General features: G+C 44.4%; 1 protein-coding gene across 5 annotated transcripts in view; it reads right to left on the reverse strand.

Moving 5' to 3' along the window:
* yap1 (Yes1 associated transcriptional regulator) overlaps nucleotides 1-27346 on the reverse strand; it is a 222214-nt gene that overhangs the window by 87279 nt on the left and 107589 nt on the right. The window lies entirely within an intron of this gene.

Here is a 27346-nt window from a genome sequence, read left to right on the forward strand (position 1 = left end):
AGACAAAAATTGGTGTGGTCATTTCCTACCTTAAAAATCAGAAGAGACAGCCCAGCTACAACACAGGTCTACAGGTCTCTCTTCACCCAAAGATTAATACCAGCCCCAAATTATTGTCAGAGCAAAGTATGCAGCCCTGTCAACAGCACATTGCTAAAATCAAATCAGTCACATTCTGTGGACCTCAGAGCCATCAAAACACTTCAGAACAGGGCAGCACGGTGGCGCAGTGGGGTAGCCCTGCTGCCTCACGGCGCCGAGGTCCCTGGTTCGATCCCGGCTCTGGGTCCCTGTCCGTGAGGAGTTTGCACATTCTCCCCGTGCCTGCGTGGATTTCGCTCCCACAACCCAAAGATGTGCAAGGTAGTTGGATTGCCAACACTAAATTGCCCCTTAATTGGAAAAAAAATGAATTGGATATTCTAAATTTGAAAAAAAAACACTTCAGAATAAAACAGAAAAGGTTAATGCAGTAAGCCGATAAACATTATGGATTTCCAATTGATGAGCTCATCACAGGAAACTGTAACCTTCTGATTCATGTAGAAGAGAAATTTATATCAAGCCTACAGTAAACTTTATTTAAATATCAGCTCTGGTGAGAAAGCAGCAATAGACCTGAACATGTCCATAGGTAGATCAATGGTAAAAGGTGTTTAAACCGCTTTCAAATTTTTAAGCTACCTAAATCTTTACAGACAACAGAAATGTGTAATGGAAGGCCAAAAACAACAAACTGTTACAACAAATTGCCCAGATTGTTTTATATAGAGTATTAAATAATAATTTTAAAAACATTCTAAATTGCTCTCAAAAAGAATCCTAAATGTTGGTGTATTTTGTTTTATAAAATTTAGAGTATCCAATTATTTTTTCCAATTAAAGGGCAATTTAGCACAGCCAATCCACCTAACCTGCACATCTTTGGATTGTGGGGGTGAAACCCACGCAGTCATGGAGAGAATGTGCAAACTCCACACAGATGGTGACCCGGGGCCGGGATCGAACCCAGGTCCTCAATGCTGTAGGCTGCAGTGCTAACCACTGCGACACCCTGATAATTTATGTTGTCAGATATTTCCAGCCATTTTTTCTCGTTCTCCCAAGCCTGATTTCCACATCTATTTTAGTCAGGTTCAATACATCCATCTGTAAAAAGATACAAGAATTTGTAATTTGCTTCAAACTCCTAGGGGTACACATCTCCAAAAATCTGTCCTGGTCCACCCACGTCGACCCTACCACCAAGAAAGCACAACAGCTCCTGTACTTCCTCTGGAAATGAAGGAAATTCGGCATGTCCACATTAACTCTTACCAACTTTTACCGATGCACCATAGAAAGCATCCTATCTGGCTGCATCACAGCCTGGTATGGCAACTGCCCAAGACCACAAGAAACTTCAAGAGTCGTGAACACAGCCCAGTCCATCACACGAACCCGTCTCCCATCCATTGACTCCATTTACACCTCCTGCTGCCTGGGGAAAGCAGGCAGCATAATCAAAGACCCCTCCCACCCGGCTTACTCACTCTTCCAACTTCTTCCATCGGGCAGGAGATACAGAAGTCTGAGAACTCGCACAAACAGACTCGAAAAACAGCTTCTTCCCCGCTGTTACCAGACTCCTAAACAACCCTCTTATGGACTGACCTCATTAACACTACACCCCTGTATGCTTCATCAGATGCCGGTGTTATCTAGTTACATTGTGTTGCCCTATAGTTCCTTTTCTTTATATGTACTTAAATGATCTGTGAGCTGCTCGCAGAAAAATGCTTTTTTCACTGTACCTTGGTACACGTTACAATAAACAAATCCAATCCAATCCAATCCAAGAATACATGCAAACACACAAAGGAAAAAAAAAGCCGTCCCCAAACCCAAATCTCCCACATACAGTTCTTTACCGTGGACTTTAACAATCCATGTAAACTTATATGTGAATACTCTACATAAATGTGCATCGTAAACAAAGCAAACCTAACAATATTCAACCATTTCTATTACTTCAGCATTTAACTTTCTCTGCAAGCCTCCAGCCTATTTTTTGTTGACACCTCCCCAGTTTCCCAACACGGGAACCAAATCAACCCATTCCCAATCCCACAACATTGGAGCCACTGCAGCTATCGAGCATGTAATTATTTCAGTATAGACTTGTCCCCAAACAAATATTTTATCCAGTTCTTCGTAACATGGTCTCAATTTTGCTGGGGCAAAGTTACATAAAATCAAATTGATCAGATCCTACAGACCTTTTCCATTGTCACAATGGATTTGTAGTAGTTGGGACAGTTAGGGCATGCTGTGGCAGCACTAACTGAATGAACTGCAACGTATCAAAGTGGCAGCTCATCACCTCAAGGCAACAAATGTGGCCTTGCCCACATTCCAAGAACAAACAAATATACAGCATTTCAATGGACGAGTAAGTTACAGACATCCAAAGAGTTCAGATTTTGATGATTACATTCTGAACAATGCTCTGACTCATTGTCTTGAATTCCTCTATAAAATGAAAGATGTGCTCTTGTTAAATTATGAAGTTTTAAAACTATAATCTAACATACCCACATCCTTCTGGTCTGCTCACCACAATTAAATTATAAACAAAAGAACCCTCACTCTGCGCCAGGTTAATGTTTATACTTTGAATTTTTTTTCAAGATAAACTCTCCATTGAGGTAAAGCACGATTATTCATTCTGTATCGCTAAAAATTAGTTACACACCATTATCCTCCAGGTACAAATTTGTTATTTAACCCATTTGGGGAAATGAAAAATTATAGAATTGCATAATGTGCAGTCCGACTGGTTAGTAGGACTGCATAGGGTGAAGGTGTTACAAAATTTAACGAGATCTGCTGGACAACGTTTGGCCAAAACTTGCACACCACAGAACATGAACCACACCAGGGACACGTACATCTCAACAACTAAGCCCCCAAACATCAAAAGCACTACAACTGTAGCATTATGTCACATTTCGCTGTGAAACAACTTGCATTTAAATAACGCCTTTAAATGGAGTAAATATAATAAAACCTTCCAAGGTGCATTATCGCACAAAAATGTAACACCAAAAGCACAACAGGTCAGACGACCGAAAGCTGCATCAAAATGTTGGTTTTGGGGAATATTTTATGGGAGGAGAAAGAAGAAGTTTGGGGAGGCAATTCCATAGCTTTGGGCGATGCAACTGAAGGCTTACCAATGCTGGGACAAATAAAATTGTTGATCAGCAAGATACCAAAATTGAAGATGCTTGTACAGTTTGGAGGAGGGTACAGAGATGGGAACAACAAGCAGAGAAGGATTTTAAAATCATGATGTTGCTATACCAACATTTAATGTAACACTGAGCACAAGGTTAATGGGCGAACACTAACAGGTTTCTTCACAGAAACTTACCAACTGCATACTGATGAATTGTAACAAATACTTTGGGTTAATTTTATTGAAAACGCAGCCCCGTATGGACACAAGTTACAAGAAAACACAACGTATATACCTTACCGAAAACGCCTACAGCTGTGTCACATGCTGTATGACATTTCCTGCAGTGGAGATGCACTCAATTTACATATTCCATTGAAACAATATCACTACAACTCCCTTTTTTGTTAAAAATGACATCACAAGAATAAATACTGAACGGAATTATTGTGAAAACTATTTACATAACATTTAGACCTATAGCCATCATTAAGAGTCATTAAAACGTATTGATGGGAAGCTAATATTCCCCATAATAGTACAGCTTTTTTGAGATCTAGAATAATCACTATGGTGTTCTTGACACATCAATGTAGACACACGAGTGTCCTACAATTTACACGGTGCTGGTAGTCCTTCTAGCAGTGTCGCAATTCCAGTCACAGCTCACCTACAATGTGTTCTCAACACCACTAAGTACTTCAGTTAGTCGCTTGCCTCAGTTGACATCAATTCTACCCAATGTCGCTCCAATAGATGTTGTGACTTCATATGATCTCACAATGCTGCAAACCTTAAGATACCATGGCGGGAGAAGGAGGGAACAAGGTCCCTTCTGTTGGGTGGATGACTCCCGCATGCAAGCTGCGTAGTTCTGCACCTGCTTGCCAATCGTGTGGAGAATTCATCTTCGCCTGCTTCCCCAATAGTCTTTTTCTCACTGATGCAAGCATGGACAATCTAGGAACGTCATGTGAATTTGTGCCGGTATAATGTTCCGGTATAATGTTAAGTATGTAGGCCACACGCCCCAACAACTGGCTGATCAAATCAACCAGCAGGTTTCTTCAATGTTCATAACAGGCAGAGTATAGACAGTATTCAACTAGTCCGTGCTTACAATACCTGAAACAAAATGACTGTTAAGTTTTATTCCACGATTGAGCAGCAGTTGATTCACCCCGAATGCTCCAATATCTACACTAACAACCAATTTAAGACAAATCCGTCGAGCTTGAAACATGGCTCACTTACATTCAAGCACAGAAGCCTGTTCTCTTGTGACCAAAAGGAAGATGTTCAAGCCGTACACCTTTTTTTGAATTACAATTATTCCAGCTAATTGTAGTTGCAATCCTGAAAATCGTAATTTGAGTGATTCATGTGTTCTCATAGGAATCAAAATTAAAGCTGGAAGTAGGTTCATTCGGACATTTCTCAACAGAGAACCCCAAATCCAAGTTGAAACACTTTAACTTACACGAATAGCCCTGCATTCCGAGCTGAAATAACACAATAAATCATTAAATATAAGAGAAATATGTAGAAATTCAATTAGATAACACACAACTCTTTTAGGACAGCGATAAGGTACATTTTGAGGGCTGAGAGAGGCAGGCTGGGTGATTGAATAAGGTAGAGGCAGATTGATTCCCTTGCCCGACAAGAATTAAACACTATTGAAGATAGATGGGAGTGTGAAATTCAAATCACACACAGCCATGATCTTATTGAATGGCAGGGCAGGTTTGGGGAGCCAAATGACCTACTGCTTGTAGACGGAGAAATCTGAATTCATAATAATCTGGACTTAAAACGGCTAAGGATGACCATGAATCCATTGCCTTGGTTACAAGCCCCATGGAGGTCACACGGTGTGGACCATCCATTCCCCATGACCTCTACGGAGTGCAATCTTCCCCGGAAACAGGGCGGGGCTTTCACCTTTAACATGGGGAGCCCAGAGTGCATAAACCTGGCCTGTGTAGGTCAGGGCAGGAGACCCTTCGGGAAGTGGAGTAGTTAATGTACATTTCGATAAACACGTATTTTTGCATCCTACCCTTCATTATTCCATGTGATCACTGTGTGGATTCTATACCGGCGACGAAGATCAGGTGGAGCTGTCGTCGGTGCCAAGTACTGCGAACTCGGGCCACTTTTCATCGGCCTCAAGAGTAGTGAGACGTGGAGGCATTCCAACCTTGCTGGGCCATGACAGTTTGCAGCACTTCTGCCTTGACTGGCAGCAAGTCTGCCGCATGAACCCACATGGACCGGATGGGGTCTTGATTAAATTCCCTGGCATCTTCCAGGAAGGCCTGGGCATCACATCCACGCTATTTTTGTGCCCGACCAGTCCCATAAGACCATAAGACATAGGAGCGGAAGTAAGGCCATTCGGCCCAGAGTCCACTCCACCATTCAATCATGGCTGATTTCAACTCCATTTACCCGCTCTCTCTCCATAGCCCTTAATTCCTCGAGAAATCAAGAATTTATCAACTTCTGTCTTAAAGACACTCAACGTCCTGGCCTCCACCGCCCTCTGTGGCAATGAATTCCACAGACCCACCACTCTCTGGCTGAAGAAATTTCTCCTCATCTCTGTTCTAAAGTGACTCCCTTTTATTCTAAGGCTGTGCCCCCGGGTCCTAGTCTCCCCTGCTAATGGAAACAACTTCCCTACGTCCACCCGATCTAAGCCATTCATTATCTTGTAAGTTTCTATTAGATCTCCCCTCAACCTCCTAAACTCCAATGAATATAATCCCAGGATCCTCAGACGTTCATCGTATGTTAGGCCTACCATTCCTGGGATCATCCGTGTGAATCTCCGCTGGACCCGCTCCAGTGCCAGTATGTCCTTCCTGAGGTGTGGGGCCCAAAATTGCTCACAGTATTCTAAATGGGGCCTAACTAATGCTTTATAAAGCTTCAGAAGTACATCCCTGCTTTTATATTCCAAGCCTCTTGAGATAAATGACAACATTGCATTTGCTTTCTTAATTACGGACTCAACCTGCAAGTTTACCTTTAGAGAATCCTGGACTAGGACTCCCAAGTCCCTTTGCACTTCAGCATTATGTATTTTGTCACCGTTTAGAAAATAGTCCATGCCTCTATTCTTTTTTCCAAAGTTCAAGACCTCGCACTTGCCCACGTTGAATTTCATCAGCCATTTCTTGGACCACTCTCCTAAACTGTCTAAATCTTTCTGCAGCCTCCCCACCTCCTCCATACTACCTGCCCCTCCACCTATCTTTGTATCATCGGCAAACTTAGCCAGAATGCCCCCAGTCCCGTCATCTAGATCGTTAATATATAAAGAGAACAGCTGTGGCCCCAACACTGAACCCTGCGGGACACCACTCGTCACCGGTTGCCATTCCGAAAAAGAACCTTTTATCCCAACTCTCTGCCTTCTGCCTGACTGCCAATCGTCAATCCATGTTAGTACCTTGCCTCGAATACCATGGGCCCTTATTTTACTCAGCAGTCTCCCGTGAGGCACCTTATCAAAGGCCTTTTGGAAGTCAAGATAGATAACATCCATTGGCTCTCCTTGGTCCAACCTATTTGTTATCTCTTCAAAGAACTCTTAACAGGTTTGTCAGGCACGACCTCCCCTTACAAATCCATGCGGACTTGTCCTAATCTGACCCTGCACTTCCAAGAATTTAGAAATCTCATCCATAACGATGGATTCTAGAATCTTGCCAACAACTGAGGTTAGGCTAATTGGCCGATAATTTTCCATCTTTTTCCTTGTTCCCTTCTTGAACAGGGGGGTTACAACAGCGATTTTCCAATCCTCTGGGACTTTCCCGGACTCCAGTGACTTTTGAAAGATCATAACTAACGCCTCCACTATTTCTTCAGCTATCTCCTTTAGAACTCTAGGATGTAGTCCATCTGGGCCCGGAGATTTATCAATTTTTAGACCTCTTAGTTTCTCTAGCACTTTCTCCTTTGTGATGGCTACCATATTCAACTCTGCCCCCTGACTCTCCGGAATTGTTGGGATATTACTCATGTCTTCTACTGTGAAGACTGACGCAAAGTACTTATTTAGTTCCTCAGCTATTTCCTTGTCTCCCATCACAAAATTACCAGCGTCATTTTGGAGCGGCCCAATGTCAATTTTTGCCTCCTGTTTGTTTTTAATGTATTTAAAGAAACTTTTACTATCATTCCTAATGTTACTGGCTAGTCTACCTTCATATTTGATCCTCTCTTTCCTTATTTCTCTCTTTGTTATCCTCTATTTGTTTTTGTAGCCTTCCCAATCTTCTGACTTCCCACTACTCTTTGCCACATTGTAGGCTTTCTCTTTTGCTTTGATGCATTCCCTAACTTCCTTTGTCAGCCATGGCTGCCTAATCCCCCCTCTGATAACCTTTCTTTTCTTTGGGATGAACCTCTGTACTGTGTCCTCAATTACTCCCAGAAACTCCTGCCATTGCTGTTCTACTGTCTTTCCCACTAGGCTCTGCTCCCAGTCGATTTTCGTCAGTTCCTCCCTCATGCCCCTGTAGTTACCTTTATTTAACTGTAACACCTTTACATCTGATTCTACCTTCTTTCTTTCAAATTGCAGATTGAATTCTACCATATTATGATCACTGCCTCCTAAGTGCTCCCTTACTTTAAGATCTTTAATCAAGTCTGGCTCATTACATAACACGAAGTCCAGAATGGCCTGTCCCCTCGTGGGCTCCATCACAAGCTGTTCCAAAAAGCCCTCCTGTAAACATTCAATGAATTCCCTTTCCTTGGGTCCACTGGCAGCATTATTTACCCAGTCCAGCTGCATATTGAAGTCCCCCATGATTACTGTGACCTTGCCTTTCTGACATGCACTTTCTATTTCGTGGTGCATTTTGTGCCCCCGGTCCTGACCACTGTTAGGAGGCCTGTACATAACTCCCATTATGGTTTTTTTGCCTTTGTGGTTCCTCAACTCTACCCACACAGACTCCACATCATCTGACCCTATGTCATTTAGTGCTATTGATTTAATTTCATTCCTAATTAACAAGGCAACCCCACCCCCTCTGCCCACCTCCGTGTCTTTTTGATAGGTTGTGAATCCCTGGATGTTTAAATGCCAGTCCTGGACCCCCTGCAACCATGTCTCTGTGATGTCTACCACATCATACCTGCCAGTCACAATCTGGGCCACAAGCTCATCTACCTTGTTCCGTACACTGCGCGCATTTAAATATAGCGCCTTTAATTCTCCATTGACCGTCCCTTTTTGTTTTCTTAGTGTGGTGGACCTTGGTTTACTGAGCCTTTCCATACACTGTCATATTTTGTGGGATGGGGACTATCGTAACCTCTCCTGAGTTTTGTCTTTTCGTGCCTTTTTGTATTCCTAAGCAGCTACGCTTCCCACTGATTACTTCACCTCTTGGTTCCCTGACTTTCCCTTCCCCCCAATCTTTAGTTTAAAGTCCTATTGCCTCCCATACGCCTTGAGGTCCAAAGTAGATACAGAGCTGGATTTGTTGGAGTGCTTGGGTGTAATACTGTTAAGGCACTTCTCCAACTGGGCAGCCCCAGTCGTAACCGTGATGTCTGATGGCTCCGTATGCCTTTGTGGAAACTATAAAATGCCGGTAAACCCTGCGCCATACATCGAGGTCTGATACACAAAACCCAGTGACAGGATGCACCTTTACGAAGTTAGACATGAGCCATGCGCATCTCCAACTGGTTTTGGACCCTGGCTCCCGGCGATTTGTGACTATTGTGCTGTACGAATATACCCGGTTGCCCTTTGGGGTCTCCTCAGCTTGTGCGATTTTCCAGCGGGTAATGGAGAATATCCTACTGGGGTTGCCCCTTATTATGGTCTACCTAGACGATGTACTGATTATGGGATCTTCGGACTGGAAATATCTGCAGAACCTGGCCGAAGTTCTCTGACATTTTGAGGAGGCCAGCTTTCGCCTAAACCGGGAGAAATGTGTGTTTCATGCGGCGGTGATAACGTATTTAGGATACCGCATGGACGGCCACGGCCTGCACCCTGTTGAGGGCAAGTTACGTGCCATCCGCAAGCCTCCCTGCCAGAAACGACGACAGAGTTTTGTTCTTTCCTGGGGCTCATAACCTACTACGGGAAGTTCATTCCAAACCTGGCAACACTGCTACAGCCCCCCCAACCTCCACCCCCATATCAATTGTTGAAAAAGGGCTAGCCATGGGAATGGGATCAGTCACAGTGAGTGGTTTTCTCAAATGTAAAAAGGAAGCCCTCCTCATCCCGGTTGTTGACCCATTTTGACCCAGCCGTGCTGCTCATACTGACATGCAACGCATCTCCTTTTAGCGTTGTGGCTGTCCTCACCCAACGCACAGACAACGGGCCAGAGCACCTTATTGCGTTCGCCTCCGGGATACTCACCGCACAGAACGGAACTATGCGCCAGGGAATTTGTGGTGAAGAAATTTCACCAGTATGTTTATGGACATGCATTTACAGTGTTCGCAGAGCACAAGGCTTTGTTGGGTCTAAGGAGGACTGGCCGATTCCCCCAAAGCATCCGCACAAATCCAACGTTGTGCCCTGCTGCTGGCCGCATACGAGTACATACTGGAACACCATTCGGGGACAAAGATTCCCCATGCAGATGCATTAAGCAACCTCCCCCTCCCCACTCAGCCACCGATGCGGCCTATACAACCAAAATCCCAGAGTTGAGTGTCGAGGAGGATGTTATCCTGAGGTGAACACAAGTTGTGGCCTGCTCTTAAAGGAGCTCCACAACGGGCACCGGGAAGTTTCCAAAGCCAAGATGTTGGCCTGCAGTTACGTCTGGTGACCAGAATAGTGTCAACATTGAGAAATTGGACCTGCGTTGTATGCTGCGCTGGGAACACCAGACATGGCCACTGGCGGCGTTCCTCCATCAGTCGGAATGGCCTGGCCCTGCCTCCACATTGACTTTTCGGGAATGTTCCAAGGCTCTGTGTTACTCATCATAGCTGATACCCACTCCCAAGTGTATGGACGTACACCGGATGCAAGCAACTATCACGAAAGCCACAAATATCTGCGCCAGACGTTCAGCACTCACTGCAAACCCGCGGTGTGGTGCTAGTTTTGGATAACGGGACAGCTTCCAGCAGCTCATTTATGAACTCAAAAAGGATTCACCAGGTGTGCACTGCGCCGTACCACCCAGCCTCAAACGGGAGAGCCGAGCGGGCAGTCCAAACATTCAAACAGGGAATGAGGAAACAGACCTCAAGATCTTTGGAGACACAGTTGGCCCCAGTTCCTTTTCTGCCATATGCCACGACAGGGGCAGCAGCATTCCAGTTGCTAATGGGACACCGCCTCCGCACTTGGCAGAGCCTGGTACACGGATATTGGTGAGAAGGTCCAGTGCGGTCAGGACAGGTCCGAGACGGACATGGATCGGCATAACCCCCTGCAAGGTTTCTCCCCGGGCGACTCAGTACATGTCCGGAATTTCGGCGACAACACCGCATGGATTCCGAGCATGATATTGTCACAAACTGGACAGGTCTCATACAAGGTGTGAGCGCAAGGCCCCAAATCGAACAGGCACATGGACAACCTCCACAGCCGCGCCCCTGATCTGCCAGAGTCACTCCCGGATATCCTGATCCCATACATTCCGCCTCCCCCGATGGCACCGTTACCTTCGTTGACAGTATTGGCACCATTACCCTCGTTGACAGCATTGGCACCATTACCCCCGTTGACAGTAGAGACCCAAGATGCAGAGATGGCGGACGCAATCCTGTCCGACTTGCAAATTCAGCGACCGGCAGAGGTCGCGCTGGCTCCACCCGGAAACATCAATCCCCTGTCCGGTATAAGCCACTGGACCCCATGCAAACGACACCCGAGCGCTATCCCCGGGCAAAGAGGACGAGGGGACCTCACATCAGTCCACCGACACCTCTCAGTGCTTACGGGAGGGAAGGAATGAGGAAGAGTAGAGGTCACGGGTGTGGCTATCCAGTTCCCCGTGATCTCGACAGAACTTCCCTGGTAACGGGGCAGGTCTTCCCCTTTAACAAGGGTGGCATAAAAACTGAATGTAGGTCAGGGTGGGAGATCTTTCGGGGAGTGGGGTAGTTAATGTATGCATTAATAAACCTTGATTTTTGCATCCTACCCTTCATTCCACATGATCACTGTGCGGATTCTACAGTCATAAAAACCCATTTGGTTCATCAAATGTCCCCATGTCCTTAAGGGGAGGAATACTACAGTCTGTAAGTGGTCTGGCCTACATGTGACTCCAGGTCCACAGCAATGTGGCTGACCTCAGCTGTCCTCGGAAATGGTCTCGCACGTCATTCAGTTCAAGGGTAATTAGGGATGGGCAATAAATGTTGGCCTTGCCAGCAATGCCCACAACCATTGAATGAATGTTTAAAAAATTTGTTTAAAGGTTTTGGACTGCTATCTGAACTTCACCTCTGCATGTTCCAACAGAAGTCTGTCTTTATTTGGCGCCTTGCTAAATGAACCTTCTTCCACGTTGGTCCATCACCAGGAGTTGGTGCAAATGTTTGACCTCTTCACGGATGCTTTGAGGACATTCCTAAAGCTTTTCAGTAAAGGTAGCTTGAGTGATTTAGAACCTCAATGCTAGCCATGTTGTCTTGGAACATTATGTTAAATTCTAGGCAACCCACTTTAGGAAGGAAGTCAAGGATGAGAGAGGATGCAGAAGAGAATTATTAAAACGGTACCAGGGATGGGGGACTTCAAATGAACAAGGAGCAGGAGTAAGCCATACGGCCCCTCTAACCTGTTTCACTTATTAAAGATAATGGCCGATCTGAATCAGAGCGAAACCTCAAATCTACATTCCTGCCTACCTCTGATAATCTATCACCTCTTCACCTCCTTGTTTACCAAGATTCCATCCACCTCTACCTTAAAATATTCAAAGGCTTTTTGAAGAGAGTTCCAAAGGCTCTCACGCCTCAGAAAAAATATAATTTAATCTCAGTCTTAAATGAGAGATTCCTTATTTGAAACATTGACCCCTAGATCTTGGTTCTCCCCGAAGAGAAACATCCTCTCCATATCCACCCTGTTAAGACCCTTTAGGATCTTGTTTAGGATTGTTTCACTCAAGGGACCTCTTACTTTTCTAAACTCCAGCAGGTATAAACCTCTCCTGTTCAACCTTTCCTCATAATAATAATAATAATCTTTATTAGTGTCACAAGTAGGCTTACATTAACACTGCAATGAAGTTACTGTGAAAATCCCCTAGTCACCATACTCCGGCGCCTGTTCGGGTACACGAGGGAGAATTCAGAATGTCTAAATCACCTAACAAGCACTCGTGGGAAGCAACCAAAGCACCCGGAGGAAACCCACGCAGACACGGGGAGAACATGCAGACTCCACACAAGACAGTGACCCAAGCCAGGAATCAAACCTGGGACCCTGACGCTGTGAAGCAGAGCTACCATGTGCCCAGGCAACCCAACCATTCCAGAAATTAGTTTGGTAAACTTTATCTGAACTGCTTCCAACCCATTTACATCTTTCCTTAAGGGAGACCAATAGTGTCTATTGTAATCCAAATGTGGTCTCACTGGTGTCCTATGCAACTGAAGCACAACCTCTCTATTTTTATATTCAATTCCCTTCACAATAAATGAACTTTTAAAATTAATTGCTGTGCCTGCAATTAATTAGCCTTTTGTGATCCATGCACTAGGACACCCAGATTCCTCTGCACATCCGGGCTCTGCAATCTCTCACCATTTAGATAATATGCTTATTTTTTATTCTTTCTGCCAAATTGGATAATTTCACATTATACTCCATTTGCCAGATCTTTGCCCACTCACAACCTATCTATACTTTTTCTCTTAATCTTTTCATCCAAGTCATTTATATAAATTATAAACAGTTGAGGTCCTAGCACTGATCCTTGTGGCACACCTCATTTTACATCATGCCAACCAGAAAAGGACCCATTTTAGCCTACTCTCTGGGTCCTGTTAGCCAGCCAATCTTCTACCCATGCCAATGTTACCCCATACCATGTGTTTTTATTTAATGCCTTCTGGAAATCTAAGTACAGTACATCCACCAGCCCCCCCTTTATGCACAGGTCATGTTACTTCCTCAAGGAACTCCAATAAATTGGTTTCCATTTCACAAACCCATGTTCCCCGCTTTCTCCATGGCAACAGATTAGCTAATCAGGATTGTCCTACCAATCCATCAGCATTCCTTTGTGCTGTGATAGATCGAAATCTGGCATTCTTGCTTTTGCCCTGATGAATACAAGACAAAAAGCTTTGACAACATATCTCTTTTCAACAAAATACAAGTTCTGTGCTACCAAGCAACTGTTTGGAGTCATGTAATTGTGAAAGTCTTTTCCAAGCTGACATTACGAGCCTGCTGCTCAACACACCTAGCTTTAAAAAAAAAACACTGGTAGCATTCATCTCAAAACCCCAAGGTTTTGGTCATGTCCTAATATCTGCTTATATGGCTTAATGTCAAATCTTGTTTGATAATGCTCCATTGGAGTATTTTGGGGCATTTTATTAGGTCAGATATAACTCCAAGTTGCTGTTATCATAGAATTTACCGTGCAGAAGGAGGCCATTCAGCCCATAGAGTCTGCACCGGCTCTTGGAAAGAGCACCCCACCCAAAGTCACCACACCTCCACCCTATCCCCATAACCAAGTAACCCCACCCAACACTAAGGGCAATTTTGGACACCAAGGGCAATTTATCATGGCCAATCCACCTAACCTGCACATCTTTGGACTGTGGGAGGAAACCGGAGCACCCGGAGGAAACCCATGCACACACGGGGAGGATGTGCAGACTCCGCACAGACAGTGACCCAAGCCAGAATCGAACCTGCTACCGTGCTGCCCTAAAGGACATTAGTGAACCAGATGGGTTTTTACGATGATCGACAATGGTTTCATGGCCATCATTTTAATTCCAGATTTTTATTGAATTCAAATTTCACCATCTGCTCTGGTGGGATTCGAACCCGGGTCCCCAGGCCTCTGGTTTAGTAGGCCAGTGACAATACCACTACGCCACCGCCTCCCCTATGATATCACCTATTCTTGTCAGGGCTTGATATTGCCACCATTTAAGAATAGGTGGTGAATATTGCTGAGCTCCTTGATCAAACTGGCCAAAAATCAAGTTCGACCACAAACGTCATTCAATGCAAATCCACCTACACTTGTTACAGATCGCCAAATTGTGATACAAAATAAAACCCACTTGATTTTTCGCTGTTGCTAGCCGAGAGGCAGAGATCAACCTTTGATCTTACCAAGTGAATTCCAGACTAATGACTTCCATGCCCAATCCTACCTTATTTGTTATGCACTGGCAGTTTCCATCAAGGTTTATCCATAAACTGGAGAAAATTTTACTGCATAAAGCACAAGGAGGTTGAGTGATACCTTTGAAATTAAAGAATCAAAATTCCTGGATCCAAAAGGTTGTGCACTTTTAACATAGAATATATTGAGAGCAGGCAGGCTGGGACATGAACGGGATGGAAAAGTGTGTGAATTCATGTCAGAATTAAAGTATACTGACTCATTGCTCATTGAACGAGGACAGCATATTTAGTGGACCAGAACAGAAAGTGGAAAGATCCTGAAAAATCTTGGGTCTGTGTAGTTGAAACATTGGAAAGCTAGGATAGGTAGCATTCTTTCACAGTTATTAAGCCTTAATCTTTAATCTGCCTGCCTCAATACTACATTTCGCAACATATTTATTCACAGACAGAGGTTTCCAACATAGTTTTCAATTATTGTGATTTGGTAGGCTGAACAATGCACTCAGGTGAAAACGGCAACATTTTAATTCCCATTCCTGATATTTTTGCACCATCACAAGCTAACCCAGCTAAAGCCAACAAAACAAAAATTGACTAGAGAGGTGGGGGTAATGCCTTTCATTCAGCACCTAATCACATCTGCAGCGAACTCATTCATGGATCGACAATGTTTCTCTCAAGTAGTAAATTATTGTGCAAGGTCCAACATTCTGCTGGAGTGGAAAGAAAATGTTCACGAGATCCTGGTATATGCAGTCTGCACTTAGCTTGCAAGTGATGGCATGGCTGATTCACTTAAATATTTTCATTATTTTTAAAATTGGTTTTAGGCTGAACAATTATCAAATCAACTGCACATAATGTAACCAACCTTAGAAATCACCCAGCTTAGCTGTGAAACACCAACACCCATTGTAGTAATTGATGTCACATAATTTGCTTAAATAGGTAGATGAAAAAAAGAGCACAATGATGCAATGCTAAAATTACATCCATATGCAGGTTTAACTCACTCACTGGAAAACATGCCATCCTGCTGGACTTTATTGCCCTTCAACACCAATGCAATTACAACGCTTCACCACATCCCAGGAGCCACTCCTTACCAAGGGTTGAAATGAACCAGCCATATCAACATTGTGGCTACAACAGGGCAGAAGGTTTTATACTCTGCAAATAAATGAAGCAACATATGGACCCTAGAGACTCTCACATTAAGAGTGAAATACAAGTATCATTCATCTGGGTGGGGAGAGCTGCAATGACACACTAAACGGACACCATACAAGACAGAGTAATTTGCTTCATCCCAGCCAGGAGTCCGGGCAGCACAGTGATTAGCTGTTTCTTCACAGCGCCAGGGTCCCAGGTTCGATTCCCAGCTTGGGTCACTGTCTGTGCGGAGTCTGCACGTTCTCTCCGTGTCTGCATGGGTTTCTTCCAGGTTCTCCTGTTTCCTCCCACAAATCCCGAAAGATGTGCCGTTAGTTAATTTGGACATTCTTAATTCTCCCTCCGTGTACCCAAACAGGTGCCAGAATGTGGCGACTAGGGGCTTTTGACAGCAACTTCATGCAAGTGTTAATGTAAGCCTACTTGTGACAAGAAAGATTATTATTAAATCAGCAGCACACTGCGGCTGCCGTATGTATTATCCATGGGATGTGCTGCGATAATCCTCAAAAGTTAGTTCAACAGTTTCTCTCTTCCATGTAACATCCATCAGTGAAGTAGACCGGCGAACACCATCACCTCAAAGTCACGCAGCATCTCGACTTGAATATATAGTGCCATTTTTCCATTATGACTGGTTTAATTTGCTCAAATTCCTTATCTAACACCATCACAAGGAGCCCAGCAATTCAAGAAAAAGACTCACCATCACAGGGCAGTTAAGAACAATAAGTGCTGCTAACAAACAAGAATTATTTTATATAGGACTATGGCTCTGAAATAGGCTATTTGGTCCAATCAATTCATATCTCTGTTCATGCTCCACTTGAACCCCCTCCATCTAACTCTGCCATTATAGCTACCGCTTCCCTTTTCCCTCAAATGCACCTATACTATTTACTTTAAAAACTCAAGTGATGGAGAATTGCACATTTTAACTGCTCTTTAGGCAAGATTGTTTCTTCTGAATTCCACCTTATATGGGTGGCCTCTGGTTATGCTCTTCCCAAAAAGAACCATCTCTTTTGTATCCACTTGATCAAAACCTCTTCTAAAAACTTTATTAGGTCACCCCTCAGCCTTCCTCTTTCAAGAAGAAAAAAAACAGCTTTCAATCCTTTTCTGATACGTTATGTCCCAAGTATTTCTAGTATCATCCTTGTAAATCTTCTTAACCTATCCAGAGTCTCCACAAGCTCAATTCTTGTAGGCTTGATCCATGCCATCATAGTATGGTGTAGCTTGATTTTTGTACAAATGTGCGAAATGCCAACAAGTAGCAGACACGTTTGTGCAGTCACATCAAGCTGTCCCTCACCGCCTCCAATATTGATATCCATGATGAAACATAAAGCCGGTCCTACAAACGAGAGGGTGAATCTTTGTTATTAACAGACAATTCACCATTTTAGACTTCTGTTCACAAACCTTCAATTCCTTTGGCATCAATATCTTTGAAAACAACTTACATTTTGAGTATTATATACACTAATAGTCTGCACTGGATCACATTAATTTTGGTGAAAAAAGGCAGTCGAGTTGGAATTTTGAGAGCTGCGCAGGCTGGCCTGGGTGAGTTTCCTCGATTTCTCTATTGCGAATTTGTCCCCTTAAGAGTTTAAAAAACAAATGTCAGCTTCTTTTACAGCGGAGGGCTTTCCTTCTTAATTTCTTACCTCCAAACTAGAAGACACACACATAACAGTACATTGCCACAAGTGCTAGTAGCCCTGTCATGCCCCATGAATCTCAACTGCACTGGGTATCACGATGCCGGTCATCTTGTCACATGCAACATACACCATATATTAAACTCTGGATAGCCATAGAATCATAAAATCACTACAGTGCAGGAGACCATTCTGCCCATCCGGTCTACATCAACCCTCTGAAAGAGCACCCCACCCAAGCCCATACCCCCACCCTGTAACCCCACCTAACCATCGGTAACCCCACCTAACCCCCGCCCTGTAACCCCACCTAACCATCTGTAACCCCACCTAACTATAAGCAAAGTAAATCCTTCCCGTTCCTTACTTTGAGAGACGAACACGATGCGTTCTAATTTAACTTGAGGCAGAACATGCAAAAATGTTTCCACATTCTTGCATTATTTGTATTCAAGATAATGCTTCACTCCAGAAAGACGAATGTACCCAATATCACAAAATGAAGAGCAGCCATAAAACTGCCAATTTAATTCAAACTCTTACCCAAACAAGGTGGCAATGACAAAAATGTAAGGATTGCAGAAAGTTACACTGAAAGATAATTCCGAATACTGATCAGTAACCAAGCTGTACATCACAATGATCCTTTCTCAATTATCATTCCTTAATTTGCACTGTTAGTTTCAAAAATGGAAAATTCCACCTGATGTAAGGGGGTGGGTTCCATGGACATCTTTCCCACTGGTGGGAAATCACACCCAATTTCACACGATGCTAATGAATTACGCATAGGCAAGTATCTGTCCGAATCTTAAGTGATTCGGAACTGATTTCATGCACCCAACCATTACCTAATGGGGACGATGGCACGGGAGCCATATTTAAACGTCACCTGAACACAGACATTCACTCTCTCCAGCCCAGTTGCCTTAAGGAGACAGAGCAAGATGGCTGCACAGAAGAAGGAGGCTTTCGAGGTTTCGCCATAACTCACTCAAGGCTTGATAAGTGGAGTGCGCCAACACTGGAATGTCCTCTACTCCAGGGATGCCTCCAGGAAACCGACCCGGCCCTGGAAAGCCACCCCGCGCAGGAAGAGGATGAATTATCTCATCTGCTCCATGAAGGTTTAAGTCAAACTTCAGCTCACTGCAAACTTTCTCTCATCATGGCACCATGTACTCAAAAGGGTTACACTACCCAGAGAGCTCAGCAGGGGGCACATCAGCACTGATCGTTTCACGGACATTTCATCATCAGCATCTCATCTATCATGTTGCAACAACTCCTGCCTCAGCCCTTATCGGTGAGAGTGCACCACAAATAGTCCGCATGCATGCTTGCAACCTCTACTCCACCCCTTCTCATCAAATTCCTTCCATTTATCTTCCTGCAGGTCAAGCTTTCTCACAACAGGAGGGAGAGATCCCAGACTGAGGGAGTTACGGCCAACACCTAATTTTGGAGGAGCCGCCAGGCACCCATAGGGAGGACGGGTGTCTGCCAGACACCCCATGCCTTCCACGCAGAACATTCCAAGGGTGCCCAGCTGCTCTGAATCCCCTCTGCCTGTGACCTCATCAACTCCAGCTGGTCATGCCGAGGAAGAGTATTGGTTAGCCAAATAAACTAAACCAACAAACTGGGATTAATTAAAATCCAGCTCCTTAAAAGCGTACCACATCAAAGTAAACAATTTCAAAGGATACTTAAAATGTCAAAACAAAACAGGATTGAAGGGTCAATAGAACACGTCAGTCCCTTTGGACCTGACACAGAAGGCCTGGATGTGTGAACAGACACTACATGATCCTTGCCCATGCATCTGCCAACAGTCTGCTTAATGATGGATCATGTGGAGGTACAGGAGGCACTGCATCTCTCCTCAGAGGTATTCTGAGGTCATTGCATGGGTGCCATGAGCCATCTTTTGATGCTCCTTATCCCCAAGCAGCCAGTCCTGGAATCGCTGAGGCCCTTCAAATACATTAGGCACTTGGGAGCAACGCCCCATAGTGATGAGAACTCCTCAGTTACCTGGCACAAGCATGCATGATGTGCTTCTGATAATCACACACCAGTTGCATGTTCAGGGACCCTTTTCTGTTAATGCACATTAGGGGCTGATGGAGCCCTCAAAGCCACAAGTGTGCAATCGATTGGACCCTGTTCTCTAGAGAAGCCGAAGATAGCTGCAAACCCATGACATCTAGCGGCTTGGCTAGCTTCATAGTGTGTGAACTTCACTATGATGAGCCTTATTATAGATGGCAAGAAAATCCTTCATCTCCTTGATACATATATTGAGGACAGAGATCCACATAGGTCCCTTGTGAATCCTTGGGACAAGCCACAGGCAAACCAAAATTGAGCAATGCAATGACCTCCAGAGCCACAAGGCAGCATTGAGCCCAGGTTCCTTTATTCAATCCTCCTTTTCCTGGTGGAGATTAATGAATACTGGGCAAATATAGTAAAGTTCCCACTTGCAAACACAAAGCTAGAGTCATGCCCCAGAGCTGCATCTGCGCTATTAGCTTGTCGTTGATAAGTCTTGTAGCTGAGGCGCAAATTCTTAGATCTAGGTGACCAAAATGTCAATCCTGATACTAGACTTCTCAATTCCAGAGTGATTTGAACGCATTGATGAATTGCACCACCATACCAATGTTACTCCTGCAATTTGGCGAGTGTCATGATATTCAGATAAACATCATGGTGCAAACACACATACACACTGATGGACAGATCAACGGACCAATCAACACACACGCAACATCACAGCCAATCACAAGCAAGAGCACACGCACTATAAAGCGGGGAACACCACAGCTCCCGCTGATTCCAGCAGGAGACAGCTCAGGGCACAGAGCTCACAGCATGCCACTCAGATATACACCATGTGCTGAGTGACTCTCTAAGATAGTGTAAGGGCTGGGTCTACAGATTAAAGGGTAATGAACGAACCACAATAACAAGTTTACAGATGTTGTTATTGATAGTAATAAAACAGAGTTGGACCATCTGCAACCGTGTTGGTTCGTCTGTATAGCGGAACACCCAACACGACAGCGAGGTGGCGATATAGTGGCATTATCCCGGACTAGCCGTTCGGAGACCCATGGGATCTAGGTTAAAATCCCACCACAGATGGTGAAATTTGAGTTCATAATTAAAAGTCTACTCATTAATGTCCTTGAGGGAAGGAAATTTGCCATCCTTATCTGATCTGGCCTACATGTGATTCTAGATTCACAGCAGTGCAGTTGACTACTGGTCTCTGAAATGGCCACAGTTCAAAGGCAATTAGAGATGGGCATAAATGCTGTCCCAGCCAGTGACCTCACAACCCATGAATAGAAAAAGTCTCTGATCATGTACTGACCAAGATTAACTTGCACTTGAGCAATGACTGGATGCACTTTGGCTAGTTATCCATCCCAATTCGTGAAAGGAGGCTTTCATGTTTGATCTGTATCTGAAATGGTTGCCGGCATTCTCAATGATCACATTGCTCTCTATTAATGCTGAAATAAAGCCTCTCGTAATAGTGCACCAAAAGACACTGGAGGCAATGGCACCTCCTCAAGGCACTTTTTCTCTCAGCTCCATCTAGTTCAATGTTCTGACTTCGTAGTTTTGAGGGTGCCCCATGAAAGGGCCCCTTAGACCTGCCGTGCATTCCTCCCACATGCCTCTGACCCCCTCCTGTGCAGATTCTTTTCCAGTTTTGATTTCAAACTATGCCACTACGTCGTGGATTCAAGATTTTTTATTTTTTATTTTGAGACCAGCTTCAATCTCCCCATTAGGATTCAGGTCCCTTGGGGGCAGCACGTGACGCACTGGGACTGCGGCGCTGAGGACCCGGGTTTGAATCCCGGCCCTGGGTCACTGTCCGTATGGAGTTTGCACATTCTCCACGTGTCTGCGTGGGTTTAACCCCTACAACCCAAAGATTTGCAGGGTAGGTGGATTGGCCACGCTAAATTGCCCCTTAATTGTAAAAAAAAAAATTTAAAATTGGGTACTCAAATTCTTTTTTTTTTTTTTTTTTTTTTTTAAAAGGGGGAAAAAAGGATTCAGGTCCCTCCAATTTTCCTGGAACCTTAAGATATGCAAGTAGAGCATGCTGCAGTTTCCCTCCCGCCTCCTCCCAGTAACCCCAAAATTGTTGTGGAGAACGTTCCAGCCCTCCCCAATGAACCGTGAGCAGAGCAACCCTTCAGCTTCACCAGTGCGGCGTTCCACTGCCACCACTAATAAACAAGGTCAGCGCTGTTAGAGGAGAGTGTGGCATTCAAAGCCTTCCTGCAGGTCACAAGTGAAGTGAGGGCGGTCTGATGCAGACCACTCGTTTTCAAATGCATTCAAACATGTCTGAATTCCCATTGACGTGACGCAAGATTGGAAGGAGAAATGGGATGCAAATGCTGTTCTCAACACTGATCAGCGGGAATACCCGACCCACTATGAAAGAGGTGAGGGGGAAGGAAATTAAAACCAGGAATCCAATTTTTGATCCCCCTCAAAATTTTCCACTTGCACCTGCCACAAATCCCACCGCAGGCAGGAGGGATAAATCTGCCCTTTGACTCCATTCTGGATTTGTGTAGCAAGAAAAATATCAACTTAAATTGAAAACTGCCATTATTTTGAAAATTCTCTGCACACTACACCCCAGTTGTGATAATTCACCCATAAATGTACTTCACAATTCAAAATGTAGATCATACATAAATGATTTTAATCCAAAACAAACTCCCTCACCCTAAAGTCATCATATGACTAGACAGCTTTCATTTAGTTACTTACTTAAATGCAAAACCATGTGTCATTTACCCTCCTCTAAACGTGGCCGGGATTCTCCGCGCCCGCGTTGGGGCGGAGAATCACTGAGGGTCGCGCAAATCCCGCCACGCCCCTCCGATGCGGGCCGCCGATTCTCCAGCGACCGTTGAATCACTGAAAGCGGCTCCCGCGGCAATTCTGCGGGACTCAACGGACCGAGTGCCCGCCGGCGTCTTCGAATATGGTCCTGCCCGATGGGACCTCGGTGTTCTGGCTGCGGGGGCCGTGCTGGGGGGGGGGGGGGGGGGGCTTCCACAGTGGACAGGCCCACGATCGGAGGCAACCGATCGGCGGGCGCGCTATTTTTGGGGGGTGGGCCTATGTTCCTCCGTGCCGGGCCACTATAGGGCTCGCCATGTTGCTCGCGGGCCGGCGGTGGCGTGCATGCGCGGACCCACGCCAGCTTTTGGCGCCGGAGCAGCGCACAGCACTCTGGCGCCGTTCTAGCCCCCGAGGACAGGGAGAATGACTGGGCCTGGAGGCCCTTTGATGCCAGTGTCGCTCGCGCCGGTTTTGACGCCTGCCTCAACACTTGGCCGGGATTTCGGATTACTGATAATTAGACATCAAACCAAATATTCTCATCTCAATATTCTCACATCTCAAAATACTATCAATCCATCGTTACAGTGGGTAGCTGTGCCGAGGGTCAACATCATGGTCCCCCAGAAATTTCCAGAGGAAGGTTTGTAAAAATGCCCTTTCAGAAAGCAGATTGGAGAAAACTTAACAGATTTGAATTTATAACAAAAGCGGGATGGTATTAAGAATAAGGGTTGTTGGTGCTCAAATTGCTTTGGGACCTCCCCCAATCGGAACCAATCTGGAGGAAGGAACAGCAGCATTAATACATGGTTCCACAAAGGCTACCTTGTAAGAACAAGGGCAGCATGATAGCAGTGGCTAGCAGTTGCGTCACAGCTCCAGCGTCCCAGGTTGGATTCCGGCTTGGGTCACTGTCTGTGCGGAATCCGTACGTTCTCCCCGTGTCTGCGTGGGTTTCCTCCGGGTGCTCCGGTTTCCTCCCACAGTCCAAAGATGTGCAGGTTAGGTGGATTGGCCATGCTAAATTGCCATTAGTGTCCAAAAAAGGTTGGATAGGGTTGCCTGGTTACAGGGATGAGGTGGAGGTGTGGGCTTAGTTAGGGTGTTCTTTCCAAGGGCTGGTATAGACTCGATGGGCCGAATGGCCTCCTTCTGCACTGTAAAGTCTATGGTTCTAAACACTCTGTCCTCAAGTTGACACGTTAACCTTTCAACAATTCTTGCCTGGCCAGCAAAGAAGCAGTTAGCTGTTCTATTCATATCTCATTTGCGATGCAGAATCATTTGCAATCCAATCAGGTCTATAAATTTCAATTGTTGACGCGATGGAATTTTTTTCATTTACATTGATTGACAAGATGATTTCCAAAATAGATTTGTTCTTGTTATCGATGTTCATCCAGCACAGTTCGCACTTAATTCTGCAGCAATGCCTCCGGTGGTGTGGGTATGAAATCCTCTATTAACATTGTATATATACTACAATGCAAATACAGAATTGGACTTCATTGAACAAATAGCCAAATTTGGATTGGAGTACCACCCAAACAACATGCATCTATTAAACAACAAGGAATCAACATCAAACATGCAGACGAGACTTGGGCCCCAATTAAAGCAGTTTAAATTCCGAATAAGTCTATAAACATTCACTGCCAGCGAGTGAAATTTGCTCTGCTTGTTGGCTCGGTTGTTACATGAAACCTTATGCTGCAAGTCAGCTTGAAGACAATGTCCAAGAGTGCTGATCCCCAAATGTTCCTGTTAGACTGTAATACCGATCTTTCTATAACTGGAAGCTATTGTCTTGGGTAAATACACCCCACATAGGGTGGCCACCACAAATACAATTAAATTGTGATGTCAGTAACATCACAACAGGCAAAACACGTATGGGGTGGTGGTGTGATTATGTGAAGACAGTGCCTAAACAGAAAATCATCCCAAGGCCTGTGCAACACATGCAAGAGGGCGGCATGGTAGCACAGGGGTTAGCACTGTTGCTTCACACGCCAGGGTCCCAGGTTCGATTCCCGGCATGGGTCACTGTGCAGAGTCTGCACGTTCACCCTGTGTCTGCGTAGGTTTCCTCCCACAAGACGTGCTGTTATGTGATTTGGACATTCCGAATTCTCTCTGGCGACGAGGGGATTGTCACAGTAACTTCATGCAGTGTTAATGTAAGCTTACTTGTGACAATAATAATCATCAATCAGACCAGTGGCATTGAAACAGGTGAACCAATGACAAGCTTTCCTGTTTCAAGCTTTTCTAGAGCTGGCCAGGTTTACACCAGCATACGTACATCATCCTCAAATATAAAGACAGATTAAGATGCAAAGTTATGTCCTCAAAACATAAAAACAAATATTTATAATCAGCTCAAGCAATTCCATTCTCACCAATGTCCTTGAGACTGTAACGATCAAATACCAGACGAGATCTTAGCACACAATCTCGATCAATGCAACACTGGGGTGGTGCCCTTCTAGCACAATGTTAAACCTCCTGCAGATCCCGTTATTCAAGTGGGCATTAAAGAATGAAAGCTATTTTTACAAGCTCATGCTCTTCGTCGTCTATATTCTCTCAGACAACAGCACTAATCGTCATCCCTGTATGTCATCAAAACCTATTTTACTGTTTTGGGCTGTGCCACAAGACCATACTAGGTGTTCATTATCAAAGATGGGTAGGTATGTCTTTTGTAAGATATTTTTCTGAAAGTAAACAGAAGAAATAAGTGATGATGCCAAATACAAATAGTTAAACTGCTTCATTTTAAAGTCTGTGAACACAAACTACAACAAATGGTCTGACTCCCAGATCTTAGTCAGAAGAAATTATTCTTACATAACAGCTTCAGCACACCAGTTGTCAACTTGCATCAACCTAAAACACAATAACTCCCAATTGTATTCCAACCACATGTAACTTTGATGTCAGACGACATCACAATGGTTTCAAAACCTTGACTTCCTGTGTCTCTATCTTTGCCTCATTTCCTTCTGAAATGAAGGAAGGTATCAAACACCTCACCCAAAGTGGTGACAGATGATCTTCAAATTAACCAAGACACACATTTAGTGCTTAACAACCATAAACTCCTGGTGCCTTTTTAATATTATTTTTCCTTCAGGTTCAAGTTGCAGAGACGGAGCATACCAGTGTTAACATGACCCCATCGCCTCATGTCCTCTCCAAACTAATATTGCTCATGAGGAAAACCTCCTGGCAATCCCATGTTGGAAACTCTCCAATCAAATGTCCTTTGCTGAAAAGCACTAATGAAAGTGATAAAGTCAACTATTGCAAATGTGACCCTATTACATAATTTTCCCTCCGTATTTTGTACAGACTTTTATTAACCGCACAATACTCCAATGCATTTTCTCAGTTATCCAGCTACGTTGTTCTGCTCTTTGCCAGAACATATCCAATGGCTTCTCTTCCCACACAATTATCTTGACACTTCAAAGAATCTTCATGCTGCCTCTTGGTGGCAATCTACCCGACATGAAGTCAGCATCCACATTTACACAACCAATATCCAACACTACTTGACTCCTCCACTGCATCTGCATGGTCAGGCTACTTCTCTGACAAATTGCTGACTTAGTCACAATTTCCTCTTTAGAATTAACCATTTAGCCCATTGTACATGGACAATCTTTATGAAAGAGCTATTTATGAGGGCAGCGTGTGGCGCAGTGGTTAGCACTGGGACTGCGGCACTGAGGACCCGGGTTCGAATCCCGGCCCTGGGTCACTGTCCGTGTGGAGTTTGCACATTGTCCCCAGGTCTGCGTGGGGGTTTCACCCCCACAACCCAAAGATGTGCAGGTTAGGTGGATTGGCCACGCTAAGTTGCCCCTTAATTGGAAAAAATATATAATTGGGTTCACTAAATTTTAAAAAAAAAATGGAAGAGCTATTTATAATGGAGCACAAGGAAATGGCAAGGAAACTAAACAAGTACCTTGTCTGAGGAAAATACAAAAAAACTCCCAGAAATAATGGAGATTCAAGGGACTAATGCAACCAAGAAACAGCAAGATATTGCTATTGGTAAAGGAAAAAGAAAGAAAGAAATGAATCCCCTGAGCCTGATGATCTACCTCCCAGAGAATGCTGGAAGAGTTGAATGGAGAAATAGTGGATGCAAAATTCTATCGACTCAAATGTTTTTGCAGATTGAAAATGTAACCCGACAGATTTAAAAAAGGTAAGATTAGAGAAAACAGGAAACTGCAGACCTGCTGGCCTAACATCAATCACACGGAAGGTACTAGAATTTATAAAGGATGTTTTAACAGAACATTTAGAAAATAACGGTAAGATTGAGCAGAGTAAACATAGATTATGTAACTAGCGGAATAGATGGGTGGGTAACTGGTGGATGCGGTCTATTTAGATTTTCAGAAAACTTTTGAAAAGGTCCGACACAAGAGATCAATAAACAAAGTTAAGGCACATGGAATTGAGGTGGTGGTGGAATATACTGGCATAGATTGAGAATTGGTCAACAGACCGAAAACAGTAGACCAGTAAATCGATCATTCTCACTGTGAATACACTGAGTAGTGGGGTGTCACAGGGATTGGTGCTTGGGCCCCAGCTATTCACAATGGTTTGAATGAAGGGATTAAATTGGAAGGCCTAAGTGAGTGGACAAGAATTTGCGAGAAGGGCGGCGCAGTGATTAGCATTGCAGCCTCATGGCACCGATGATCCGGGTTTGATTCTGGCCGCAGGTCACTGTGTGGAATTTTAAAAAAAATTCTCCTCCATTTTCATCACATTTTCTCCCACATTTACATCCATCAACAATAAACAATAATCAGCAAGATATGTCAGTCCCCATAATAACAACGATCCCATCTACCCACCAACCCCCAAACCTCAACCCGCATGTTTACATAAACAAATGACAAAAAGGAATCAGGGATTACCCGTAGTCACCCTTAATCTTACACAGCTCCCACCCCCCTCCCACCCCAGGTCTCCAGCTCCTCCCGTCCACTGCCTCTTGTAAAA

This window comes from Scyliorhinus torazame, chromosome 15, assembly GCF_047496885.1.
Source record: "Scyliorhinus torazame isolate Kashiwa2021f chromosome 15, sScyTor2.1, whole genome shotgun sequence".
Classification (NCBI taxonomy): Eukaryota; Metazoa; Chordata; class Chondrichthyes; order Carcharhiniformes; family Scyliorhinidae; genus Scyliorhinus; species Scyliorhinus torazame.